The sequence below is a fragment of the Adiantum capillus-veneris genome, chromosome 2 (genome assembly GCF_014529385.1).
Source record: "Adiantum capillus-veneris isolate H3 chromosome 2, ASM1452938v2, whole genome shotgun sequence".
Taxonomy (NCBI): domain Eukaryota; kingdom Viridiplantae; phylum Streptophyta; class Polypodiopsida; order Polypodiales; family Pteridaceae; genus Adiantum; species Adiantum capillus-veneris.
Genome location: NC_140932.1, coordinates 33,582,221 through 33,597,988, shown reverse-complemented (window position 1 = coordinate 33,597,988; position 15,768 = coordinate 33,582,221).

Sequence of the window (15,768 nt, the reverse complement as noted above, 5' to 3'; positions counted from 1 at the left end):
GAGATGCGAAGAATTTGCTCACCAGTGATTAGCCTAGCTTTGGTGTGACCATGTTCAGCTTTGTAGAGTTCATAGGGTTCGATGGCTACCCTCTCAACCACCTTGAGCCTTCTTGCTAGTAGTAGTTGGAGTGCATCACCATATGTAGCCTCTTGCCAATACCGCACCCCATTGATGTGTAGCTCCCCCTCCAAAAACTTGTTAATTCCTGAGTTTGAGAGTGCTTTCACCACCTGAAGTCGAGGCTTCAAAGGAAGTGTCTTCACACTAGCCACAAAGCACTCAACACAATTTTTTGACCTAGGGACTTGATGACTACAAGATTTTCCTTGAAGCAAAGAAGGGTGTGTGTAGTTAACTCTCTTTACCCGCATACGTGCCGTTTGTCGATAAAGACGCTTCTTTTCTCGAGCTTCTTGGGGAGACCATAGTGGAAGTCTCGGAGAATTTGATGGATCTTCCTTCATAGGATTGATAGAGCGCTGCTTGAGAACTCCTCCGTGGGGGCACCAATTTATGAGGAAGGAAATTTGGAATGGCGGCCTCTACACCAAAACAAACTCCATTGCGCCACAAGGGAAATGAGATGAGGGCACCACCTAGTCTTGGAAGCGTGGACTAGGACCGCTACACAAAGAGAGAGAGAGAGAGAGAGAGAGAGAGAGAAGAGAGAGAGAGAGAGAGAGAGAGAGAGAGAGAGAGATCACTATGAATGAAGCATTAACCGTAGTGTGTGTACAAGGAATGGATGACTTCAAACACTCCCAACACAAATAGCATATAGATTACCAAACAATCACTCAAGGATTAGCCAAGATCACATCAAGCATTCTCACACACATATAAAACATTTCTCTTAATTAACATAAGTGAGAGGAGGAGAGGTTACTAGCATGAAACAATTTGCACTCTAGGATGTGCAAGAATAGAGTGAATGAATGAGCTTATGGGCTCATGGTGAGTGATGCAAAGGCTCAATGGGGCTGAGGGAGGCTTGAAATTACAAAGGGGAAGGCCTCTTTATATAGGAAAGAGAGTGATTAGGAGTGAGGTTAAGATCCAAGTGTAATTTGTACAAATGAAGCTTGATTAGGGACATTCAACCAATGAAGAAGCTCCTTCCAAGTGATTTGTTGACCAATTAGCTCCATCATCACTTGTGTTGTCTTCACTCCTTCCTCCATAGCTTGAGTCCAAGAGCTTCCTTATTTTAAAATGTAAAGAATCTACATAAAATCAATACATATCTAGTAATAATAGGAAGGGGTTGAATGAGAACTTATGAATTGGTACAAGATTAAGCATGACTTGAGAGGTGATTAGAAGAGGAACTTTGATGGGTTTTTGAGCTTGAGAGAGAGAAGGAAGGAGAGGAGGGTGAGAAGACTAATGGCTGATTTTAGAGAAGGTCTCAATGTGGAAAAGGAAGGGTGTGTGTGTGTAAAGGTAAAGGGGGTGGTCTCCACCACAGTTGAAAAAACTGGCGTCCATCATTTTGGCCATATCTCCTAGATCGTAGATGAAAAAATTATTAAAAAAATATGGCCAGAATCTCCAGCTCATCAGCTACAACTTTGATGAAGACAACTTTTCTTGGATCGGAGTGGAAGTATTTTTTAAAAATTCAGCAAAATCATGTGTATGGTTTCTTCCTTTACCAAGTCTTCCACTTGGGTCCCATTTGTTTGAATCATCATATGGCTCCAAAGCCATGATGATATGAGCCACTCATGACCCTTGAATCATGGGTGCATGGCTCCACAACCACATCATATCTTTTCTTTTCACATTTACATATTTTCCCTTCCCTTTACCACTAGGTTCTCCCTCTACCTTTCACCTCCGGTGAACTAGTCAAGAAAAAATCATTTTTTTTAAAATTTTTCCAAGAGGTTGTTCTCACTCTTTCTTTTATTGTAAACCTCTAGAAGCAAGGAAAACCAACAAAATATGATAAACAAAAATTTGTGATAGGCTCGGATCAACAAGAAGAAGAGAGTTATAACGTCGTAGGAAACTATCCTAAAAGACGTTAAAGATTAGGTTAGATGTAGACTTACGTTAAATTAAATTTAAGTTTATTTAAGTTAAATTAGATTAGAATTAGGTTTATTTTTAATTAGATTTACGTTTATTTACGCTAGATTTAGATTTACGTTATATTAGATTAGATTTAGGTCTCCATAGACTGCGATGCCTGGATGAAGCGGGTGAAGAAAGCCCTCAATGGAATATAGGGTATTGCTGCCTTCACTCATGGTGGGCTCCGTCGATCCAAAAGTACTGGTGAAATGTCTTCAGAAGATAGGGAAGAAGGTGGATCTTCAGGGCGGCAAGAGTCACTACATCCCCGACACAATGACCATCTAGACAACCTCTAGTCATTCAACAGCAACTTCAAAGTTAGTAACAAGAGCAAGAACGGTCTAAAGGGCCAATTGCTGTCGTCAGATGTGGATGGAGATGAGGCAGCGTCACCGCCGGAAGTTAACTCTCACATCTTTAGTGATGAGAATGCCAACTCTTGCCGAGTTATGTGAAAAATTATGTGTTAAATCAGTTTTAAGGTTCTTATAATCCCTGTTAGTTTAGTTCTTTGTTTTTAATATAACATAATTTATGTTAGATTTAGATTTATGTTATATTAGATTAGACTTAGGTTTATTTAGGTTTACCCACACACACACACACACACACACACACACACACACACACACACACACACACACACACACACAAGAAGAAGAGAGTTTTAACGTCGTAGGAAACTATCCCAAAAGACGTTAAAGATTAGGTTAGATGTAGACTTACGTTAAATTAGATTTAGGTTTATTTTTAGTTAGATTTACGTTTATTTAGATTTACGATTACTTACGTTAGATCGAGTCCACGCAAGAATTACTTACGGTTTAGGGTTTAGAGTTAGACGAACAGTGAAAAGATCTACTGTGAAAAGATGTTAAGATGCTGTGAAGTGCTACAGCTAGAGAAGAGGCAAAGGGGTTTTGTCCACTACATGCAGTATCATGTAGACGTGGGTCTGTAGATTTCTTGTACCCACAAATATAGGTATTGACCAATAAAGACGAGATTATAACCCATTGGTTCTGATCTCCGTGCACCTCTAGACCGAGGTGTGCGGGGATTGGACATGACTAGAGAATGTGAGGTAAAGAGAGAGAGAGAGAGAGAGAGAGAGAGAGAGAGAGAGAGAGAGAGAGAGAGAGAGAGAGAGAGAGAGAGAGATAAGACGAAGAATGCCAATAGAATATTAAATTTGTTGTCGAGGTTATAAGATTTTTATCCTCATTATGAGTAGTGACGAGGATGTGGGACCGTCCAACCGAAACACCTATCTCTCAACGAGGGTCTTATGTCCTTGTAATCAATGCAAGCATGCTGTGCGACGGACAAGACGTGTTTCTTTGCAGCACGTTCGCGAATTTGGAGAGTTCGATCCATCTATTATAGATCGAGTTGTTGCCAATTATAACTCGTCGGACTCTGACGCTGGCCAACAAGCAGCAATCTTGCAACCCAATAGACGTGTTCGCAGGCGCTTTGGTCAAGCAGCATATGTGAGGCCACAAGATGTAGCCTCTGACAGCTCGGGGGATGATCATGCAGAACACATTCCCAACGAGGCAATGTTTGAGCCCGAGATTGATGAAATGATCGAGACGATCATGGATTCAGAAAGGCTTATCTATGATGATATGAAAAGTGAAGCCGATACGCCACTGTATAATGGAGCACGTATGTCTAGATTGAAAGCACTCCTGGTTCTTCTCAACATGCAGGCAAAGTTTGGATGGAGTGACACTAGCGTCACAACGCTTTTCAGGTGATCTATTACAATTAGTTTACTTTAATAAAACTCTAAATGTATAATGATCTGATAGATTTTTACACGATTGTATCGTATTTTTATGTTGTGTAGATTGCTTAAAGAGCACATACTACCAGCTGACAATGTGATGCCAGATTCCCGAGATGAAGCAAGAAAGATTTTGCAAAACTTGGGGATGGATTACAATTCTATCCACGCTTGTCCTAATGACTGCATTCTTTTCAGAGGGGAATACATAGACATGGAGAAGTGTCCGAAATGTGATTCCGAAAGATATCGAGTAGATCTCAACGGGACAAAAATTCCACAAAAGGTTTTGCGACATTTCCCTCTGCTTCCTCGCATCAAGCATTTCTTCGAATGTAAGTCCATGGCCGCCCTAGCATCATGGCATGAAGAGAATAAATCTTCGGATGGTGTGCTACGAATTCCTGCAGATTGCGCAGGCTGGAAACATATAGATGGAACATGGTCGGATTTTGCCAGGGAAGCTCGAAATTTGCGCTTAGGCCTGGCTATGGATGGCGTAAATCCATTTGGTCAAAGATAAACATCTTACAGTGTATGGCCCGTTGTCATCGTCAACTACAACATTCCCCCGTGGTTGACTACGAAGAAGGGGCACCTATGGCTAAGCTTGATTGTGCCAGGGCGATATAAAGTGGGGAATATGGATGTGTATCTTCGTCCACTATTGGAAGAGCTACAACAATTGTGGATTGGCATAGAGGTGGTGGATATGAGCCGACACACAGGACGACGGAATGCTTTGATCAGAGGCATTCTAATGTGGACCATGCATGACTATCCCGGGCTAACAGAATGCTCAGGTGATCTATTGACACTCCTCACTCAGACACTGTAAATCTTGTTTTTTCCCATAGTTGATCTATTATCATGTGTATACATGCAGGGCTTCAAACAAGCGGATACAGAGCATGTGTCACATGTGGACCTAGACTGAATGCACGTAGGGCGCCCTCACTGAAGAAGAAATCTACGAAGGTCATCAAGCGTATCTTCCAGAGAATCATGTGTTACGCGACGGCTTTTTGGGAAGAGAGCCACCAAGGATGTCTGCACAAGCATGGTTAGAGCAGAAGGAGATGTGCGATGACGGATTGCCTCCAGGGATGAAGAGACTATCTCTATGGTACGGGTTACCATACTGGCCCCGACTCATGATCAATCACTTGCTCGATCCAATGCACATATTCAAGAATGTGGGTAATCTACTATGGGACCATCTGACCGCAAGAAAGATACTTTGGGAGCCAGAGTTGACCTTAGAAATGTGGATCGTATGGAGCAATATTGGCCGCAAACAGTGTCTGATGGATCGATAAAACTCCCTAAAGCACCATGGATTTTCACAGGAGCCCAAGAACGCAAAGTAAAAGAGACCATTCGATCTTTGCGGACCCCCACTGGCGTAATGCACTCGCTCCGAACGTGTTTTACTAAAGAAGGAAAGCTTACCGGTTTGAAGTCACACGATTGGCATAAAATGTGTCAGGTACGTTCATAGTGGACTTTAATATCATTGCATAAAATGTGGACTTTAATATCATTGTGCACATACTTTACAGTTTATTTTACCAGTTGCCATTGAGGGATGTTTGTCTCTCGACATCCGTAACACAATCTACAAACTTGCAAAGTTGGTGCAATGGATCTCACAAAAGGAGATCAACGTAGACTCCATACCATTCGCCAAACTAAATGCTACGGAGCTTCTGTGCATGTTTGAGAAACATTTTTCTACTACCATGCTAACCATTCAGGTGCATCTTCTTGTTCACATAGTTGATGAGGTGGAAATAGCTGGCACAGTTCATTCCAGATGGATGTTCTTCTTAGAACGTTTCATGAAAACGCTTAAGGGATATGTGCGTCAAAAGGCACGTCCGGAGGGTAGCATGGCAGAAGGTTGGTTGGTATCAGAGTCCCTAGTGTACATTGGAGAGTGGCTAGACGGATTTGATAAAGCCCGGGACACGCTATGGCGAACCATAGATGATAAGCGCATATCTGGGATTGTCATGTGCAATCTCGGTGTTGAGAAGAAGATGACAGAAGATCTAGAGGCTAAAATCAACGGATTTTGTATGCTTCACAATCCAGTGATGCAAAAGTGGATTTCACAATATGAGGATGCAAAGCAAGAGCGACAAAGGGCACGAATCGAGTGGAGACGGGGAAGACAACCACCGATGCACTATCCGACGGTTGTGGAGAGCCTACCAACCTTCATGAGCTTAAGATGGTTGCACAACCAATTGAAAAGCGCACAACAATGCGGTGAAGAAGTGACTGAGGAAGAGTGGGAGTACTCTTGGGGTTGCGCGACCAAGGTAAGTTTGCAATGTACGACTAGCTAGTGACTTTATTTCTAAACGTTTGAACGGCCACTCATAATCTTTGTTCGTTGTAGTATAAGTCATACACAGCAGCATGGTGTAAAGGTCGACATTTTAGGGTGGAAGGAATCGACAAAAAGCGTTTTACTCAAGATTGTGGAATCATGGCAAAATTTGAACAGTTTAGTCGACGACGTTCCTCTGATGCAGATCCTGTGGTGGCGGAACTCACTTACTTCGGCATGCTGCAAGAGATTTTGAGGATCGATTACAGAGGATTTTTTGTCGACTTGTTCGACGTGTAATGGTTCAAGATAATCATGGAGGGTCGCAACGCTACTGTGCGTAGAGGAGAGTCTGGTTTTCTTGAGGTGGATTCTACTAAGAAATGGACTGACCTAAGAGACACTTTCGTACTACCAGAGCATTGTGAACAGGTAAGTATGTAAATAGTTAACATTCCCCTTTTACAAGTTATGTGCTTGAAAGCTCTCATGTAAGTTATGTGGCTCTGGCAGGTAATATTTCATCCTACAAAGTCTACATCAAACTGGTGGTACGTCATAGAGGTAGCCCCTCGTAGTGCAAGGACGTATGAAGGCTACCATGTGCCAATCATAACGGCATCAATGGAGGAGATCAGAGAAGATGCTCAATCAGAAGCCGCTGCGGTGGTGCAAGACGAGCATCAAGATGCTACTACTCTATATGGGGTGCATGCAGAGGAGCTACAAAATGAAACAGAGGATATGTGTTTAAACGGAGAGCTCTATATAGATATAGGAAGTTATGCTGAGTTATGCGAGGATGAGAGAGAGATCTCTTAAAGCCACAAATATTGTATTTGAACAATTTTGTTCCGTGTTGTAAAAGCTCTAGCTGTCTAAGTACCTTCCATGGTGTATAACGTTCTTTTCTACTCGCGCTCACATCTTTTGATTGAAAATTCTGAGTTTTCAACTTGCCTCTTCTATCACTCAATTCATTGCGTCATTGTATTTATATGCGTCATTACGTCATTGTATTTAATGGTCTTTGCGTCATTGTCTACTCTATTAATTCAATATTAAGTTTAAATATTCGTGTGTTTAATGCAGGTATGGATGATGAGGAGTTTCTTTCTTCTTTGTCACCGCAGCAGAGACAGTGGTACGTGGAGCGTCATCGCTCTGGCGCATCATCGCGCGTTCCTACTCCATCCGCATCTCCCTCTATTTCGGAGCATTCGGCGCACTCCGAAGCTTCGGCGTCGATGAGACGAGCTTCACACTCGTCTAGACACCGGCGCTCTAGTGGTGGCAGTGGCGGTTGTTGGGGGGATTCCGCCACCGATGCCTCCACACCGCCTCGTGTTCGACGAGGCTCTTTACCCTCCCCTTCTTTGCCTGCCCCCACACTAGCCACAGCATCTCCATCTACGCCAGGTTTTGCACGGCTGATTGTTCCTTGCAGCTACACACCTCTACCTACTCCGCCAGGGGCCACCCCACTCGACACTCCTCGCTTCGGGGCCCAGACGCCGGTGGAGACACCTGACGTCTGTACCCCCATCGACACGCCGCTAGAGACCCCTGCCGGGACACCCAGGTTCACGCGTCACCGGCCAGAGGGCTTGCCTTACTCCGTCGACTTCAGCGGCGGCATCATCATGGATGATGACGGCAAGAAGGTGATCTCGCGCATGCGTGGTCTTTGCTCTCAACTGTTTAGACACTACATACTAAACAAATGGAGTGAAGTACCAAGTGATTTAAAAAACAGAGTCATCAGCATACTTCATGATGAGTTTCCCGTTCCAACACGGGATCAGCGCTTCAATGAAGACCTGATGAAGATTCGAATGCGCGAATACTACAAACACAAGCGTTCCGAAGTGCAAAAAGCAATCAAGCATGGGTGGAACAGGCCAGATTGGCTGGCCAAAGAAGATTGGAAGAATGCGAAGAAAGCAGCGCGCGAGAATCCCGACAAGTGGAAGCAACAAAAGGATGCAGCCAGAGCGCGAGTAGAGGCAGGGAGCTCGCACCACTTGGGGAGCGGTGGATGGACATCATTTGAGGCCGATTTTGTAAGTGTTTTCGCATTGCTCTTTATGTTCGATAGTTTAGGGTTTATGAGTTTTTTAATTCTAACATAATGAGTTCTTTGTATGTTTTGACAGTGGTCGATGACAGGACGTGATCCCACACCGTACGAGCGCGAGTACGCAGGCAGGAAGGGCTTAAATGCCCTGATGGACATTCTCAGTTCTCATGGCGGCATGGTTAGTATTAGGGTTTACTCTTTTCTATTTTTTGTATTGTTTAATAAATGTCGTTATATGTTTATACTTACTGAAAGCTGTATTATTGTCTTTTTTTGCAGAATCCGACAGATACGCCGCTTGGACGCGATGAGACGTCTGACTAGACGACGTCAGTTTAGCCGTAGCTAGATAGCATTAGTTTAGGGTTTCTCATAGCTTATGTATCATGAGACGGATTTTATACGTCTTTTTGAACCATGTATATTATTACATTTGTCACCGCAGTTCCTTTTGCCAATCAATTCTTTATGCCTATGATGTTGTACAATTGTCATTATTACATTTGCCAATCAATTCATTTTGCCTATGATGTGTACAATTGTCAATTTTACGCTTGTCAATTTTGCAAACAATGCGTCTTGTGGGTGACTATTTTGGGTCTATTATCTACCCTTGCACTTTTTTAAAAAAGTGAATCAAGTACAATATGGTTGATGGGTGGCAGGGCATTCAATGTCCTGTCACCAAAAAAAAATTTCTCTCGGGTATAACTGTCGCTATTTATGGCTCTGTAGCGTCGCTATGAGCGTCGCTATAGACTTCTGTGTAAACGTCTCTATAAGCGTCGCTATGAGCATCGCTATGAGCGTCTCTATATAGCGACGCATATAGCGACGCTCTCGTAGCGACGCTTTTAGCGACGCCGGGGGTTATAACAACCCAGTGTATTTCCGTCGCTAACAGCGTCACAAGAGCACACAACCTCTTGTAGTGTATGGCCCTATACACAAAAATTCCCCATTCCATGGAAAAAGTTTTTTTATGTTGATCTTTGGGATCTATGGTCAATTGGCTGTAACCAAAGAATCCATCCAAGAAACTATAAGCTTCCTTGCCAGCTACTTATTCTATTATATGGTCTTTGATAGAAAGAGTTAACCTTCTTAAGGTTAACACACACTTTGAGTTTGCCATTCTTTTTTGGCACTACCACAATCGGTGATACCCAATTAGTGTCTTCTATCTCGTAGGTAAACTTAGCCTCATTGAGCTTTTCGATCTCTTCCTTGATCTTTTTAGTAAATGTCTTGTTGTAGGTGTATGTTTGTTTTTGCTCAGTTTAGCACCATCTCTTATAGGGATAGTGTGCTGTCAGATTGCATGATTCAATCCCTGGAGGTCTTTATAGCACCAAGCAAAAACATCCCTATACTGCCTTAATGTCGGAATGAGAATCCCTTCCTCTTCTTGCAACAGATACGTGGCTATGTATGCGGGCATTGACTCTTCTCCAGACACTGCAAGTTCAATTCATTTGACATTCTCAGGTCTCTCATAGGATTTCCTTGGCTCTTTTGGTTGTCGCAAGGGTTGCTCAACAATGATTTGTCGATCTTGCAAAGTGTATTTATTTGTAATGAGATGGAACACTAATTGCCCCTGGTTCATCGTTTTCAGATTCCATTTCTATGGTCCAAACTTCTTTCAAAGTTTGTTTCAGCTCCATATATTTTGCTTTGCGTTCGGCTTTTGTCATTTAAGGTTCTTTTTCTTTAGTTATTTCATGCTTATTTGTTTTTTGTTTTGTTTTGGTTTGTTGATTTAGGTTTTTTGTTTTTGAATACCATCCCGTTGCCTTGTCTTTTATGCAATCTGTTGCATCCACTTTCATCAAAATTTGAGCTTTGTTTCCATTCTAGGTTTTTTTTTAATGTTGTTTTTCTTTTTTTTTTATATCTTCATTGGTGTCTACGATGTTGGTTTGAAAATTCAAAAAACTTTTCTTCTCCTCCCCTGAGTAGAAGTTTTGCTCTTATGTCAGATCCTTCTGTCGTAAGTGTTTCTTCTTCCAACTCATCCATGGTGTCATAGTAGTCATCAGAGAAGACCTGTTGTTCCTTGATCATTTCAATAAATACCATCTGGATAGAAATTGCGGCATAACCATCGTCATCACAAAAGTGTGTGGGTGTAGATTCGTTAACACACACATCCATGGTGGCAAGAATCTGAGTCCACTCAAAGGGTTCAAACTTATGTTCAAAAAATGGTTCAGGTATGTATTCAGCATCATCCACTTCTCTATCTAAGACATAGTGTCTTCCCTTCGTAAACTGCCTAATTCGAAAGCCGCGCACATCCAAATTGGAGTTTCTTTTTGTATCCACGATGGAAATTTAGTCTATGCTGAGGTTTCATAGTCCAATTACTATAGAGGTGTCCTCATGACATCCTTGTAAGAATGGTCCTTCAAATTGTCTCGAATAACTGCTCCCACTTGTTTCAGGTAAAGATAATCATTTTTCCAATCCTTGTAAGAATGGTCCTTCAAAATGTCTCGAGTAACTGCTCCCACTTGTTTCAGGTAAAGATAATCATTTTCCCAATCCTTGATCAATTGTATTTGTCTCATGAATGGTCTCTCCAAAATGATTTCATAATTGAGTTTTTTTCCAAAATCTACAATGGCAAAACTATGTTGGTAGTCAATTCCACAAGAGTTGACTATCACATTTTCTAGTAAGCCCATCAATTTCTCGATGTGTCCATCTGTCAGTTGCAATTTCATCCTTGTTTGTCTAATAATAGGTTTTCCCTAGGTTTCCTAGACAGCTTTCGTTGATATGGCTATGCCTGCCCCACTCTCCAAAACAACCATGGTTGTTACATCATTGTATTGTACTGGAAGGGTCTTGTTTCCTTCATTCCCCTCGTAGTAATCTCCTACTTTTTTCATGGGCACAAAGTTGACAAGTTTAGCCCGTAATTTTTCTTTGTTTTGTAAATGCGCTAGGGTTTTCTTGGGTCACTCCTTTTAAGCCCATTTTTTTCCATACTAGATTGCAAATCCCTTCACAAATGTGCTTGTATCTTAAATAGCTTGCCCAATATAATTGTGCATTGGATGGAATTCAAAATTATGGATTACAAGTTTACCGCATCCAAAGTGTGTTTTGGTATATTTAGTTTCGTTGTTTTGCAGACCAATGATTTCTATTCAATTTCTCCTAGGTACGAAGGTAGTGTGCGCAGTGTTGCAGCTTTTGATAAGCCCGATTTCTTTGAGCCCCAATCTCCATACAGAGATTGTTTGATTCATCTGATTCCATATGTGGTCTATCTAGCCATACTTCTTCAATTGGAGCTGATTTCAACGTCAAAATCCCATCTTTTGCTTCCCTAACTCGTTCCCAACGGATGGTTTGGCCAATCTTCCTCAACTATGGGCATTCCTTCCCATCCTTCCTCAATATCATGAACTATTAGTTTAGGTGAGTTTTCTTCAACTTTTTCTTCTCTTTCATTTTTTCCTTATTGGTTTTAGTATCAATTTCTGTCGATTTCCCTAAATTTTCCAACTGAGGTTTCTGTTTTTTTAGCATGGACTGCATCATTTAGACTAGGGTTTTGTATGCTTCTAGTTTAGCAACTTCCATTTCACGCGCTAGATAGTTTTTCCATTTGGTTTCCAATAATTGACCCCCCTTTAATCCGGCTTGGAAAGATTTCGAGGTTGCATTGATTGGTTCGCAAATTTTGTCGACCAATATCGATCCTATCAATTTTGGTTCCGATTCCTTAAAGTTTGATGACATTGCCTGCATCTTTTTCTCTATCTTCTTTTGCACTTTCTCTTCGACCTCTCTATATTTTTTTTGTCTCCGAAGATCATATCCTTTGCATCGTTCTTTCTTGGATCTTTTTTGGCCTATTGGTCATGTCTAGCCCACTGGTACATCTATGTATATTTTCCTTAGTATGTGCCTTAGCTACTGCTTGAATTGGAACGGTGTATTCCTCTTCTGAGGAGATACTTGGCACCACTTGAACTATGTCTATGGCTATTTTCCCTTTGTTCACTGAATTCCTAGCACAGTCTTCTAGGAAGTGTTCCCCTTTGTGACCACATGCTCAGTATATATGCAACATGCCAAACTACTGTGACTTGGTGGTAGAAGAAGGTGGTTTTCATGATGTCTTGAATGTTTAATGCTTGTATATTTGAATGTGCTGGTGAGAGGGATCAAGTGAAGTAAAATAGCAATAAGAGGCCAATAAACACAAAGAAAATTTGATGTCTCTTGACCATTGTTGCAGTGATGCATCTAAGAGTGAAGTTGCTTGAGGACATGATGGATGCATGTTACTTGTGAAATAAATTATCCCTAATAAAGATGATTGCATACAAAACATGGATGATAAGAGTAGAGAAGTCACTGCTGCTAGTTTGGAAATTGAACCTCCTAACCTCTTTGCACGAGCTTTAATAAATTTTGATTTCATTGTTCGTCTGCATTTAAATCCTATGGTACAAGATCATGTCTATGAGGTGATGTATCAATTCTCTCGATTGAGAGGGAGAAGTGAGAGACAAGGTTGAGAAATGCATGAAGCTCAAGAAGTGAAAATTGTACGTGCTTCAACTTTTTAAGATCAACATGTAGCTGTTGAAGTGGATCGAAGACTGGCGACAACCATGTTATGGACACGGCTATTACTTTGAGCCATGTTTGAACGGGTTATGTGATACTAGGATGCATCGTATAATGTATTACCAAAAGCATGGAAATGCACGTACTAGGGTGTCACCAACACCTTACAAAAGTGGCGTCATCTTGCATCTACTACCTCCTTATGTGGTCACACGCATTAAGGAAAGTATTGTGAACTAATGTTGTGTGTTCGAGCAATGTGAAGGACGCACACTGACAAATGTTATAAACAAGAGAAATGTCATAAATCAATCGAATTGTTGTGCTAAAATGTTTTTTTATCTCAACATGTATGAGAGAGAGAGAGAGAGAGAGAGAGAGAGAGAAAGAGAGAGAGAGAGAGAGAGAGAGAGAGAGAGAGAGAGAGAGAGAGAGAGAGAGAGAATGTACTCTCTCCATATCAGCAATTTCTATAGGAAGATCTACTCTCTGAGATAAATACACAGAGGATTTGTGTGACAAGGGGGATTGTTGGGTGTCATCATACAACCAACAAGGAGACTCTACACTCAAGTAATGGGAATTGTGTCTTAGAGGTGTGCGGCTAGGAATAGCATGCAAAAAAGACAACCTAGGAAAGATAATTCTCTATATATGTTATGTTTTTAAGTTAATTAAACCTCTTATGGTTTTGGTCAATTGCTTATATGTACAGAAGTCTTCTCCCTTCTCCTCACAAGAGATCTTTCCTGTGAGCCCTCAGAGCTGGCACCAAGCTATGGCATGCTTTAGTGGGTAGGCTTTGCTACCAATGATTAAGGAACCATAGCCAAGAGGATGAAGAGCATAAGAAGAAGGAGAGGAAAGGGAGAAGACTTATGCGCATGCAAGCAATCAACCAAAAACACAACAAAGGTTTAATTAACTTAAAAACATCACATATATAGAGACTTGAGTTTTCCACGCAAATGGTCTAGTCTTTTCTCCATGCCACCCCTAGCTACACGCAAGCTCTTAAGACACAATTTCCATGACTTCAACCTAGAGTCTCATAGTTGGTTGTGTGATGGCAATAAAAAAAAATTACAAAATTGATAACACGAGAGGCAAGGAGAGGTATATGAGGAAGATCCTTTCTCAAGCTTATCATTCTTTCATGGATATTCCCTTTCATCGGGTGCTTAATACAAGGCACTAGAAATTTATACAAGGTGTTAAATTATGTTGCCCAAGTAAATTGAAGATCATCTTGCCTCCGTCCCCCCCCCCCCCCAGCCCTCGTCAGTATATGGCACGGCTCTGGCCAGGGGGGATCTAGGGACCAACTTTAGGGGCGTGAGGCGGCTTTAATCTTGGCCGTCAGATCACGTAGTGAACTGGGGGTGAACTCGGGGCAACCTGGGACGTTTCAATTGCCACACGGATTCCCTACCACCACGCTAGCACGCGTTGCTGTCCATGTTGGCATGGCACGTGATCATACCCTAGTTTATGCGCCCCTAGTTCACCCCTAGTTCACTGTGTGATCCGACAACGGAGATTAAAGCTACCTCCTACCCCCAAATTTGGGTCGTAGATCCCCTCTGACCTAGAGCCGTGCCACATAGTGACGAGCCCACCCCCACCCCCCCCCCCACCCCCCCCCCCCCCCACCCCCCCACACACACACACACACAAAACCTCTCTCTCTCTCTCTCTCTCTCTCTCTCAATTTCCGTCTTACAGAAGATTCTCTCTCTCTCTCTCTCAATCAACGCTGGTTTTGTTTACTCCAAACATGTTTCATGAGAGTTTTGTTTAGGTAGATTTCTAGTTTGCATGGTGGGTTCAATTCCTTACAATGCAAAGGCAATTGTTTCAATGTGCAGGCTCTAACTTTACACCCTAGACAAAGGGAGTGGGATATATGAAGTGTGGAAGCCTCACAAGTGGAGAGGGTAGAGGTACATGCGTTTTAGAGAAAAGGGGTCACTAAAAGTAAGTAGTATGAGGTTCAACACTACGTACACGCATGTATAAAAGATCGACATCCATGTTACGAAGCTAAAAGCTTCGTACCCAAATAGCTTTAGCCTATAATTCATTACACAAAAAAGCTTCAAGAACGAATGAATAGCTTTATAATTCATTACACAAAAAAAGCTTCAAGAACGAATGGTTTTTGCTCACGTGATGTCCTTGGGTAGCCGTTGACAACAGCAAGCAATATGGCGTATACAGTATGCGCGATAAAAGAAGAATATATACGTAGTTTGGTGGGAACTTAGGGAAATTGGAATGCGAAGGAGACTCAAGGAGAGCAAAAAATGTGGGCTGTGGGTTTTGGGATGGCAAGGGCATCATATTGCCGTGGCAGTGGGGTCGCGTGGGCTTGCGATCAGAGGCGACCTTTTGGCAGCGTCCCGTACCTGTCTACGACACCACCTCTATAATGGCGATGCTAACATGAGGGCACGGGCGTGGGCCCACGTGTGGTGTTCGCGACAGGGGCTTGCGGGCCACGCAACCGGATGTCTCTGTCACGATTGTCTGGAGCTGTACGTTATTAGGCAGCTGCTCCGGGACGGCGGAGTTGGTAGAGGCCGCAGCAAATGGGGGGGGCATGCAGGAAGTGTGAGTTTGTGACTGGAATTTGGAACGGACGGAGAGAGAGAACAGAGAGAGAGAGAGAGAGAGCTTCTTTGCGAGAGATCCAGAATACAGAGATACTGCCACGCAGCCTGGGGGGGCCCTGGGGGGGAGAGAGAGAGAGAGAGAGAGAGGAGGAGGAGGAGGAGGGGAAAGAAGAATTTGCAGGGGCAGGTGCCAGGCTCCCGGGCAGCTAAAGAGGAGACGCAGTCAGAAAAGGCGGGGGAATCGGCACCGCAGCTTGCACCACGC